The sequence below is a fragment of the Schistocerca americana genome, chromosome 3, assembly GCF_021461395.2.
Source record: "Schistocerca americana isolate TAMUIC-IGC-003095 chromosome 3, iqSchAmer2.1, whole genome shotgun sequence".
In the NCBI taxonomy this organism is placed as follows: Eukaryota; Metazoa; Arthropoda; class Insecta; order Orthoptera; family Acrididae; genus Schistocerca; species Schistocerca americana.
Window position 1 is genome coordinate 8,830,651 of NC_060121.1, and position 13,061 is coordinate 8,843,711.

A 13,061-nucleotide genomic window follows, 5' to 3' on the forward strand; every position below is an offset into this window, starting at 1 on the left:
GCCGACATAAGTACAAGAAGAGAGAATTTTTTAAAAGTTTGTGGATTGAGCTGCTCCTGCGAGACCAGTATCAGATTCCGATGAACCAGTGCTGGTTTATTGTATCCCTTGGACTTTCCCATTGACCATGAAACACAGAAATCGCATCGTGATTGAATACTAAAGGCACAATGCAGACTTGAGTACAAGTGTAGTGAATCTTCTAAGGGTTTGTGTTTTGAGCGGCTCCAGGGGGACAAGTATTAGATTCTGATGCACCAGTGCAGGTTTACTGTATCCCTTGGACCTGCACATTGACCATGAAACACAGAAGTTTCATCGGGATTGAATACAAAATGGAGAATGCTGACATTAGTACAAGATGAGGGAATTTTCGAAGGGTTTGTGGTTTGAGCTGCTCCTAAGAGACCAGTATTACATTCCAATGAACCAGTGCAGGTTTATTGTATCACTTGGACCTTCACATTGACCATGAAACACAGATATCGCATCGGGGTTGAGTAAAAACGCACAATGCAGGCTTGAGTATAAGAAGAGAGAATGTTCTAAAAGTTTGTGCTTTGAGCGGCACCTGGGAGACCAGTATTAGATTCCGATGCACCAGTACAGGTTCACTGTACCCCTTAGATCTTCTTATTGACCATGAAACACAGAAATTGCATGGGGACCAATACAAAAGATACAATGTCGACTTAAGTACAAGAAGAGTGAATCTTATAAGAGTTTGTGCTTTGAGCGGCTCCTGGGAGACCAGTATTAGATTCCGATGCACCAGCGTAGGTTTACTGTATCCGTTCGACGTTCACATCGACCGTGAAACACAGAAATTGCATCGAGATTGAATAAAAACGGGACAATACCGACTTTATTACAAGAAATGTGCATTTTCTGAGAAGTTGTTTGTTGAGGAGCTCCAGGGAGACCAGTATTAGATTCCGATGCACCAGTGCTAGTATACTATATCCCTTGGAGCTTCACATTGCCCATGAAACACAGAAATTGCATCGGGATTGAATACAAGAGGGACAATGCCGACTTAAGTACCAGAGGAGCGAATCTTCTAAGAGTTTGTTCTTTGAGCGGCTCTTCGGCGACCAGTGTTCGATTCCGATGCACCAGTGCGGGTTTACTGTATCCCTTGGACCTTCACATTGACCATGAAACACATAAATTGCTCGGGATTGAATACAAGAGGGACAACGCCGACTTAAGAACAAGAAGAGTGAATCTTCGAATGGTTTGTGCTTTCAGCGGCTCCTGGGAGACCAGTATTGGATTCCGATGCACCAGTACAGGTTTACTGTATCCCTTGGACCTTCACATTGACCATGAAACACAAAAATTGCATCGGTATTCAATACAAAAAGGGACTGCCGTCTTAAGTACAAGAAGAGTGAATCTTCCAAGAGTTTGAGCTTTGAGCGGCTCCTGGGTGTCCAGTATTAGTTTCCGATGCACCTGTGCTGGTTTGCTGTATCCCTTGGACCTTCACATTGACCATGAAACACAGAAATTACATCGGGAGTGATTACAAAAGTGTCAATAACGACATACATACAAGAAGAGTGAATTTTCTAAGGGTTTGTGCTTTGAGCGGCTCCTGGGAGACCAGTATTAGATTCCGAAGTACCAGTGCAGGTTTACTGTATCCCCTGGACCTTCAATTTGACCATGAAACACAGAGATTGCATCGGAGCTGAATAAAAAATACACTATGCCAACTTAAGTACAAGATGAGTGAATTTTCTAAGAGTTTGTGCTTTGAGCGGCTCCTCAGAGACCTGTGTTCGTTTCCGTTGCACCAGTGCAGGTTTACTGTATCCCTTGGACCTTCACATTGACCAGGAAACACAGAAATTGCATCGGGATGGAATACATAAGGGACAATGCCGACTGAAGTACATGAAGAGTGAATCTTCGACGGGTTTGTGCTTTGAGCGGTTCCTGGGAGACCAGCTTAAGATTCCGATGCACCAGTGCAGGTTTACTGTATTCCTTGGACCTTCCCATTGACCATGAAACTTAGAAATTGCATCGGGATTGAATACAAAAGGGACTGCCGACTTTAGTACAAGAAGAGTTAATCTTCTATGAGTTTGCGCTTCGAGCGGCTCCTGGGAGACCTGAATTAGATTCCGATGCACCAGTGCAGGTTTACTGTATTCCTTCGAACTTCACATTGACCAGGAAACACAGAAATTGCATCAGGATGGAATACATAAGGGACAATGCCGACTGATGTACAAAAGGAGTGAATCGTTCAAGAGTTTGAGCATTGAGCGGCTCCTGGGAGTCCAGTATTAGATTCCGATGCACCTGTGCAGGTTTACTGTATCCCTTGGACCTTCACATTGACCATGAAACACAGAAATTGCTCGGGATTGAATACAAGACGGACAATGCTGACTTAAGTTCACGAAGAGTAAATCTTCGACGGGTTTGTGCTTTGAGCGGTTCCTGGTAGACCACTTTCAGATTCCGATGCACCAGTGCAGGTTTACTGTATCCCTTGGACCTTCCCATTGACCATGAAAATCAGAAATTGCATCGGGATTGAATACAAGAGAGACTGCCGACTTTAGTAAAAGAGGAGTGAATCTTTTAAGAGTTTGTGCTTTGAGCGGCTCCTAGGAGACCAGTATTAGATTCCGATGCACCAGTACAGGTTTACTGTATCCCTTGGACCTCCTCATTGACAATGAAACACAGAAATTGCATGGGGACCAATACGAAAGATACAATGTCGACTTAAGTACAAGAAGAGTGAATCTTCCCTGAGTTAGTTTTTTGAGCGGCTCCTGGAAGACCAGTATTAAATTCTGATGCACCAGTGCAGATTTACTGTAGCCATTGTATCTTCACATTGATCATGAAACACAGAAATTGCATTGGGATTGAATACGAAAGGGACAATGCCGACGTAAGTACAAGAAACGTGAATCTTCTAAGAGTTTGTGCTTTTAGCGGCTCCTGGGAGACCAGTAATAGACTCCGATGCACCAGTGCAGGTTTGCCGTACCACTTGGACCTTCACATTGACCATGAAAGACAGAAATTGCATCGGGATTCAATACAAAATGGACAATGCCGACATAAGTACAAGATGAGAGAATTTTTTAAAAGTTTGTGGATTGAGCTGCTCCTGCGAGACCAGTATCAGATTCCGATGAACCAGTGCAGGTTTATTGTATCCCTTGGACTTTCCCATTGACCATGAAACACAGAAATCGCATCGTGATTGAATACTAAAGGCACAATGCCGACTTGAGTACAAGAGTAGTGAATCTTCTAAGGGTTTGTGTTTTGAGCGGCTCCTGGGGGACAAGTATTAGATTCCGTTGCACCAGTGCAGGATTACGGTATCCCTTGGACCAGCACATTGACCATGAAACACAGAAATTTCATCGGGATTGAATACAAAATGGAGTATGCCGACATAAGTACAAGACGAGAGAATTTTTTAAGAGTCTGTGGTTTGAGCTGCTCCTGGGAGACCAGTATTAGATTCCGATGAACCAGTGCAGGTTTATTGTATCTCTTGGACATTCACAATGACCATGAAACACAGAAATCGCATCGGGATTGAATAGTAAAGGCACAATTCCGACTTGAGTGCAAGAAGAGTGAATCTTCTAAGGTTTTGTGCTTTAAGCGGCTCCAGGGAGACCAGTATTAGATTCCGATGCACCAGTGCAGGTTTACTGTATCCCTTGGAACATCACATTGACGATGAAACACAGAAAATTCATCGGGATTAAATACAAAATGGAGAATGCCGACATAAGTACAAGATGAGAGAATTTTCTAAGAGTATGTGCTTTGAGCGGCTCCAGGGAGACCAGTATTAAATTCCGATGCACCAGTGCAGGATAACTGTATCCCTTTCACCTTCACATTGACCAAGACACACAGAAATCGCATCGGGATTGAATACAAAACGGAAATTGCCGACTTAATAACAAGAAGTGTGAGTCTCCTAAGAGTTTGTGCGTTGAGCGGCACATGGGAGACCAGTATAAGGTTCCGATGCACCAGTGCAGGTTTACTGTATCCCTTGGACCTTCACATTGACCATGAAACACAGAAATTGCATGGGGACCAATACAAAAGGTACAATGCCGACTTAAGTACAGGAAGACTGAATCATCTACAAGTTTGTGTTTGAGCGGTTCCTGGGAAACCGGTATTAGATTCCGATGCACTAGTGCAGGTTTACTGTATCTTTTGGACCTTGACATTGACCATGAAACTCAGAAATTGCTTCGGGATAGAATACAAGAGGGACAATGCCGATTTAAGTACCAGAAGAGCGAATCTTCTAAGAGTTTGCACTTTGAGCGGCTCTTGGGAGACCAGTATTAGATTCCGATGCACCAGTGCAGGTTTACTGCATCCCTTGGCCCTCAACATTGACCATGTAACACAGAATTTGCATCGGGATAGAATACAAAATGCACAATGCCGATAAGTACAAGAAGAGTGAATCTTCTAATAGTTTGTGATTTGGGCGGCTCCTGGGAGACTAGTATTAAATTCCAATGCACCAGTGAAGGTTTACTGTATCCCTTGGACCGCCACATTCACCATGAATCACAGAAATTGCATCGAGATTGAATACAAACGGGCAATGCCGACTTGAGTACAAGACGAGTGAATTTTCTAAGAGTTTATGGGTTGAGCAGCTCCTGGGAGACCAGTATTAGATTCCGATGCACTAGTGCAGGTTTTCTGAATCCCTTGGACCTTCAATTTGACCATGAAACACAGAAATTGCATCGGAATTGAATACAAAATACACTATGCCAACTTAAGTACAAGAAGAGTGAATTTTCTAAAAGTTTGTGCTTTGAGCGGCTCCTCAGAGACCTGTGTTCGATTCCGATGCACCAGTGCAGGTTTACTGTATCCCTTGGACCTTCACATTCACCATGAAACACAGAAATTGCATCATGATTTAATACATAAGGGGCAATACCGTCTGAAGTACAAGAAGAGTGAATCTTTCAGGATGTTTGAGCTTTGAGCGGCTCCTCGGTGTCCAGTAATAGATTCCGATGAACCTGTGCAGGAGTTACTGTATCCCATGGACTCTCACGTTGACCATGAAACACAGTAATTGCTCGCGATTGAATTCAAGAGGGACAATGCCGACGTAAGTACAAGAAGAGTGAATTTTCTAAGGGTTTGTGGGTTGAGGAGCTCCTGGGAGACCAGTATTAGATTCCGATGCACCAGTGCAGGTTTACTGAATCCCTTGGACCTTCAATTTGACCATGAGACACAGAAATTCCATCGGGATATAATACAAATTACACAATGCCCACTTAAGTACAAAAAAAGTGAATTTTCTAAGAGTTTGTGCATTGAGCGGCTCCTCGTAGACCTGTGTTCGATTCTGATGCACCAGTGCAGGTTTACTGTATCCCTTGGACCTTCACATTGACCAGGAAACACAGTAATTGCATCGGGATAGAATACATAAGGGACAATGCCGACTGAAGTACAAGAAGAGTGAATCTCTCAAGAGTTTGAGCATTAAGCGGCTCCTGGGTGTCAGTATTATGTTCCGATGCACCTGTGCAGGTTTACTGTATCCCTTGGACCTTCACATTGACCATGAAACACAGAAATTGCTCGGGATTCAATACAAGACGGACAATGCTGACTTAAGTACAAGAAGAGTGAATCTTCGACGGGTTTGTGCCTTGAGCGGTTCCTGGGAGACCAGTTTAAGATTCCGATGCACCAGTGCAGGTTTACTGTATCCCTTGGACCTTGCCATTAACTATGAAACTCAGAATTTGCATCGGGATTGAATACAAAAGGGACTGCCGACTTTAGTACAAGAAGAGTTAATCTTCTATGAGTTTGGGCTTTGAGCGGCTCCTGGGAGACCTGAATTAGATTCCGATGCACCGGTGTAGATTTACTGTATCCCTTCGACCTTCACATTGACCAGGAAGCTCAGAAATTGCATCGGGATGAAACACATGAGGGACAATGCCGACTGAAGCACAAGAAGAGTGAATCTTTCAAGAGTTTGAGCATTGAGCGGCTCCTGGGAGTCCAGTATTAGATTCCGATGCACCTGTGCAGGTTCACTGTATCCCTTGGACCTTCACATTGACCATGAAACACCGAAATTCCTCGGGATTGAATACAAGACGGACAATGCTGACTTAAGTACAAGAAGAGTGAATCTTCGACGGGTTTGTGCTTTGAGCGGTTCCTGGGAGACCAGTTTAAGATTCCGATGCACCAGTGCAGGCTTACTGAATCCCTTTGACCTTCCCATTGACCATGAAAATCAGAAATTGCATCAGGATTGAATACAAAAGGGACTGCCGACTTTAGTACAAGAGGAGTGAATCTTCTAAGAGTTTGTGCTTTGAGCGGCTCCTGGGAGACCAGTATTACATTCTGATGCACCAGTACAGGTTTACTGTATCCCTTGGACCTTCACATTGACAACAAAACACAGAAACTGCATGGGGACCAATACGAAAGATACAATGTCGACTTAAGTACAAGAATAGTGAATCTTCCCTGAGTTAGTGTTTTGAGCTTCTCCTGGGAGACTAGTATTAAATTCTGATGCACCAGTGCAGGTTTACTGTAGCCATTGTATTTTCACATTGATCATGAAACACAGAAATTGCATTGGGATTGAATACGAAAGGGACAATGCCGACGCAAGTACAAGAAAAGTGAATCTTCTGAGAGTTTGTGATTTTAGCGGCTCCTGGGAGACCAGTAATAGACTCCGATGCACCAGTGCGGGTTTACAGTATCCCTTGGACCTTCACATTGACCATGCAACACAGAAATTGCATCGGGATTGAATACAAAATGAACAATGCCGACATAAGTACAAGATGAGAGAATTTTTTAAAAGTTTGTGGATTGGGCTGCTCCTCCAAAACCAGTATCAGATTCCGATGAACCAGTGCAGGTTTATTGTATCCCTTGGACTTTCTCATTGACCATGAAACACAGAAATCGCATCGTGATTGACTACTAAAGGCACAATGCCGACTTGAGTACAAGAGTAGTGAATCTTCTAAGGGTTTGTGTTTTGAGCGGCTCCTGGGGGACAAGTATTAGATTCCGATGCACCAGTGCAGGTTTACTGTATCCCTTCGACCTTCCCATTGACCATGAAACACATAATTTGCATCCGGATTGAATACAAAAGGGATAATGCCGACTTATGTACAAGAAGAGTGAATCTTCTAAGGGTTTGAGCTTTGAGCGGCTCCTGGGAGACCAGTATTAGATTCCGATGTACCAGTGCAGGTTTACTGTATCCCCTGGACCTTCAATTTGACCATGAAACACAGAAATTGCATCGGGATTGAATACAAAATATACAATGCAATTTAAGTACAGGAAGAGTGAATTTTCTAAGAGCTTGTGCTTTGAGCGGCTCCTCAGAGACCAGTGTTCGATTCCGATGCACCAGTGCGGGTTTACTGCATCCCCTGGACCTTCAATTTGACCATGAAACACAGAAATTGCATCGGAATTGAATACAAAATACACTATGTCAACTTAAGTACAAGATGAGTGAATTTTTTAAGAGTTTGTGCTTTGAGCGGCTCCTCAGAGACCTGTGTTCGTTTCCGATGCACCAGTGCAAGTTTACTGTATCCCTTGTACCTTCACATTCACCATGAAACACAGAAATTGCTTCATGATTTAATACATAAGGGACAATACCGTCTGAAATACAAGAAGAGTGAATCTTTCAGGATGTTTGAGCTTTGAGCGGCTCCTGGGTGTCCAGTATTAGAGTCCGATGCACCTGTGCAGGAGTTACTGTATCCCTTGGACTTTCACGTTGACCATGAAACACAGTAATTGCTCGCGATTGAATTCAAGAGGGACAATGCCGACGTAAGTACAAGAAGAGTGAATCTTCGACGGGGTTGTGCTTTGAGCGGCTCCTGGGAGACCAGTATTAGATTCCGATGCACCAGTACAGGTTTACAGTATCCCTTGGACCTTCACATTGACAGTGAAACACAGAAATTGCATGGGGACCAATACGAAAGATACAATGTCCACTTAAATACAAGAAGAGTTAATCTTCCCTGAGTTAGTGTTTTGAGCGGCTCCTGGGAGACCAGTATTAAATTCTGATGCACCAGTGCAGGTTTACTGTAGCCATTGTATCTTCACATTGATCATGAAACACAGAAATTGCATTGGGATTGAATACGAAAGGGACAATGCCGACGTAAGTACAAGAAAAGTGAATCTTATAAGAGTTTGTGCTTTTAGCGGCTCCTGGGAGACCAGTAATAGACTCCGATGCACCAGTGCAGGTTTACAGTATCCCTTGGACCTTCAGATTGACCATGAAACACAGAAATTGCATCGGGATTCAATACAAAATGGACAATGCCGACATAAGTACAAGATGAGAGAATTTTTTTAAGTTTGTATATTGAGCTGCTCCTGCGAGACCAGTATCAGATTCCGATGAACCAGTGCAGGTTTATTGTATCCCTTGGACTTTCCCATTAACCATGAAACACAGAAATCGCATCGTGATTGAATACTAAAGGCACAATGCCGACTTGAGTACAAGACTAGTGAATCTTCTAAGGGTTTGTGTTTTGAGCGGCTCCTGGGGGACAAGTATTAGATTCCGATGCACCAGTGCAGGTTTACTGTATCCCATGGACCTGCACTTTGCCCATGAAACACAGAAATTGCATCGGGATTGAATACAAGAGGGACAATGCCGACTTAAGTACCAGAAGAGCGGATCTTCTAAGAGTTTGTGCTTTGAGCGGCTCTTCGGAGACCAGTGTTCGATTCCGATGCACCAGTGCGGGTTTACTGTATCCCTTGGACCTTCACATTGACCATGAAACACAGAAATTGCTCGGGATTGAATACAAGAGGGACAACGACGACTTAAGAACAAGAAGAGTGAATCTTCGAGTGGTTTGTGCTTTCAGCGGCTCCTGGGAGACCAGTATTGGATTCCGATGCACCAGTGCAGGTTTACTGTATCCCTTGGACCTTCACATTGACCATGAAAAACGGAAATTGCATCGGTATTCAATACAGAAAGGACTGCCGTCTTCAGTACAAGAAGAGGTAATCATCTAAGAGATTGTGCTTTGAGCGCCTCCTCGCAGACCAGTATTAGATTCCGATGCACCAGTGATGGTTTACTGTATCCCTTGGCCCTTCACATTGACCATGAAACACAGAAATTGCATCGGGAGTGAATACAAAAGTGTCAATAACGACATACGTACAAGAAGAGTGAATTTTCTAAGGGTTTGTGTTTGAGCGGCTCCTAGGAGACCAGTATTAGATTCCGATGTACCAGTGCATTTTTACTGTATCCCCTGGACCTTCAATTTGACCATGAAACACTGAAATTGCATCGGGATTGAATACAAAATATACAATGCCAACTTAAGTACAGGAAGAGTGAATTTTCTAAGAGTTTGTGCTTTGAGCGGCTCCTCAGAGACCAGTGTTCGATGCCGACGCACCAGTGCAGGTTTACTGTATCCCTTGGACCTTCACATTGACCATGAAACACAGAAATTGCATCGGGATGGAATACATAAGGGACAATGCCGACTGAAGTACAGGAAGAGTGTATCATTTAAGAGTTTGAGCTTTGAGCGGCTCCTGGGTGTCCAGTAACAGATTCCGATGCACCTGCGCAGGTTTACTGTATCCCTTGGACCTTAACATTGACCATGAAACACAGAAATTGAGCGGGATTGAATACAAGAGGGACAATGATGACTTAAGTAGAAGAAAAGTGAATCTTCGATGGGTTTGTGTTTGAGCGGCTCTTGGGAGACCAGTATTAGATTTCGATGCACCAGTGCAGTTTTACTGTATCCCTTGGATCTTCACATTCATCATGAAACTCAGAAATTGCATTGGGATTGAAGACAAAAGGGACTGCCGATTTAAGTACAAGAAGAGTTAATCTTTCAAGAGTTTGTGCTTTGAGCGGCTCCTGGGAGATTAGTATTAGATTCCGATGAACCAGTACAGGTTTAATGTATCCCTTCGACCTTCACATTGACCATGAATCACAGATATTGCATCGGGATTGAATATAAAAGGGAAAATGCCGACTAAAGTACAAGAAGAGTTAATCTTCTAATTGTTTGTGCTTTGAGCGGCTCCTTGGAGACCAGTATTAGATTCTGATGCACCAGTGCAGGTTTACTGTAGCCATTGGACCTTCACATTGATAATGAAACACAGATATTGCATCGGGATTGAATACAAAAAGCACAATGCAGACGTAACTACAAGAAGACTGAATCTTCTAAGAGTTTGTGCTTTTAGCGTCTCCTGGGAGACCAGTATTAGATTCCGATGCACCAGTGCAGGTTTACTGTATCCCTTGGACCATCACATTGACGATGAAACACAGAAAATTCATCGGGATTAAATACAAAATGGATAATGCCGCCGTAAGTACAAGATGAGAGAATTTTCTAAGAGTCTGTGGTTTGAGCTGCTCCTGGGAGACCAGTATTAGATTCCGATGAACCAGTGCAGGTTTATTGTATCTCTTGGACATTCACAATGACCATGAAACACAGAAATCACATCGGTATTGAATACAAAAGGCACAATGCCGACTTGAGTACAAGAAGACCGAATCTTCTAAGGGTTTGTGCTTTGAGCGGCTCCTGGGAGACCAGTATTAGATTCCGCTGCACCAGTACAGGTTTACTGTATCCCTTGGCCCTTCAATTTGACCATGATAAAAAGAAATTGCATCGGGATTGGATACGAAACTCACAATGCCAACATAAGTACAAGGTGAGTGAATCTTCGAAGAGTTTGTGATTTGAGCGTCTCGTGGAAGACCTATATTAGATTCCGATGTACCAGTGCACGTTTACTGTATCTCTTTGACCTTCACATTGACAATGAAACACAGAAATTGCATCAGGATTGAATACAAAAGGGACAATGCCGACTTAAGTACAAGAAATTGAATTTTCTAAGAGTTTGTGGTGGGTGGCTGCTGGGAGACCAGTATTAGATTCCGATGCGCCAGTGCAGGTTTACTGTATCCCTTGGACCATCACATTGACCTTGAAACACAGATATCGCATCGGGATTGAATACAAGAGGCACAATACCATCTTAAGTACAAGAAGAGTGAATCTTCTAAGAGTTTGTGGTTTGAGCGGCTCATGGGAGGCCAGTATTCGATTCCGATGAACCAGTGCAGGTTTTCTGTATCCCTTGGACATTCTCATTAACCATGCAACATAGAATTTGATTCGGGGTCGATTACAAAATGCACAATACCGAGTTAAGTACAAGAAGTGTGAATCTTCTAAGAATTTGTGCTTTGAGCGGCTCCTGGGAGACCAGTATTAGATTCCGATGCACCAGTGCTGGTTGACTGTATCATTTTGAAGTTCACATTGACAATGAAACACAGAAATTGCATCGGGATTGAATACAAAATGGACAATGCTGACATAAGTACAAGAAGAATGATTCTTCTAGGAGTTTGTGCTTTCAGCGGATCCTTGGAGACCAGTATTAGATTCCGATGCACCAGTGGAGGTTTACTGTATCCCTTGACCTTCACATTGACCATGAAGCACAGAAATTGCATCGGAATTGAATAACAAAGGCACAATGCCGACTTAAGTACAAGAAGAGTGATTCATCTAAGAGTTTGTGCTTTGAACGGCACCTGGGGGCAAATGTGCGATTCCGATGCACCAGTGCAGGTTTACTGTATCCGTTGCCCTTCACATTGACCATGAAACACAGAAATTGCATCGCGATTGAATACAAAAGGCACAATGCCAAATTAAGTACAAGAAGAGTGAATCATATAGAGTTTCTGGTTTGAGCGGCTCCTGGGAGACCAGTATTACATTCCGATGAAACAGTGTAGGTTCACTGTATCCCTTGGACATTCACATTGACCATGAAACGCAGATATTGCATGGGGACCAATACAAAAGATACAATGTCGACTTAAGTACAAGAAGAGTGAATCTTCTAATAGTTTGTGATTTGAGCGGCTCCTGGGAGACCAGTATTAAATTCCAATGCACCAGTGCACGTTTACTGTATCCCTTGGAGCGCCACATTCACCATGAAATTCAGAAATCGAATCGGGATAGAATACAAAGGGAACAATGCCACCTTAAGTACAAGAATAGTGAATCTTCTAAGAGGTTGTGCTCTGAGCGGCCCCTGGGAGACCAGCATTAGATTCCGATGCACCAGTGCAGGTTTACTGTATTCCTTGACCCTTCACATTGACCATGAAACGCAGAAATTGCATTGGGATTAAATACAAAATGCACAATGCCGACTTAAGTACAAGAAGAGTGAATCTTTTAAGAGTTTGTGCTTTGAGCTGCTCCTGGGAGACCAGTATTAGGTTCCGATGCACCAGTAAAGGTTTACTGTATCCCGTGGTCCTTCACATTGGCCATGAAACACAGATATTGCGTCGAGATTGAATACAAAAGGGACAATGCCAACTTAAGTACAAGAAGAGTGAATTTCTTCAGAGTTTGTGTTTTGAGCGGCTCCTGGGATATCAGTATCAGATTCCGATGCACCTGTGCAGGTTTACTGTATCCCTTGGACCTTCACAATGACCTTGAAACACATAAATTGCATCGGAATAAAATGCAAAAGGCACAATGCCGTCTTTAGTACACGAAGAGTGAATCTTCTTAGATATTATGATTTGAGCGGCTCCTGGGAGACCTCTATTAGATTCCGACGCACCTGTGCTGGTTTACTGTATACCTTGGACCTTCACATGGACCATCAAACACAGATATAGCATCGGGATTGAAAACAAAATGCACAATGCCCACTTAAGTATAAGAAGAGTGATTCTTGTAAGAGTTTGTGCTTTGAGCGGCTCCTGGGAAACCAGTATTAGATTCTGATGCTCCAGTGCAGGTGTACCGTATCCCTTGGACCCTCCCATTGACCATGAAACGCAGTATTTGCATCGGGATTGAATACAAAATGCACAATGCCGACGTACGTACAAGAAGAGTAAATCT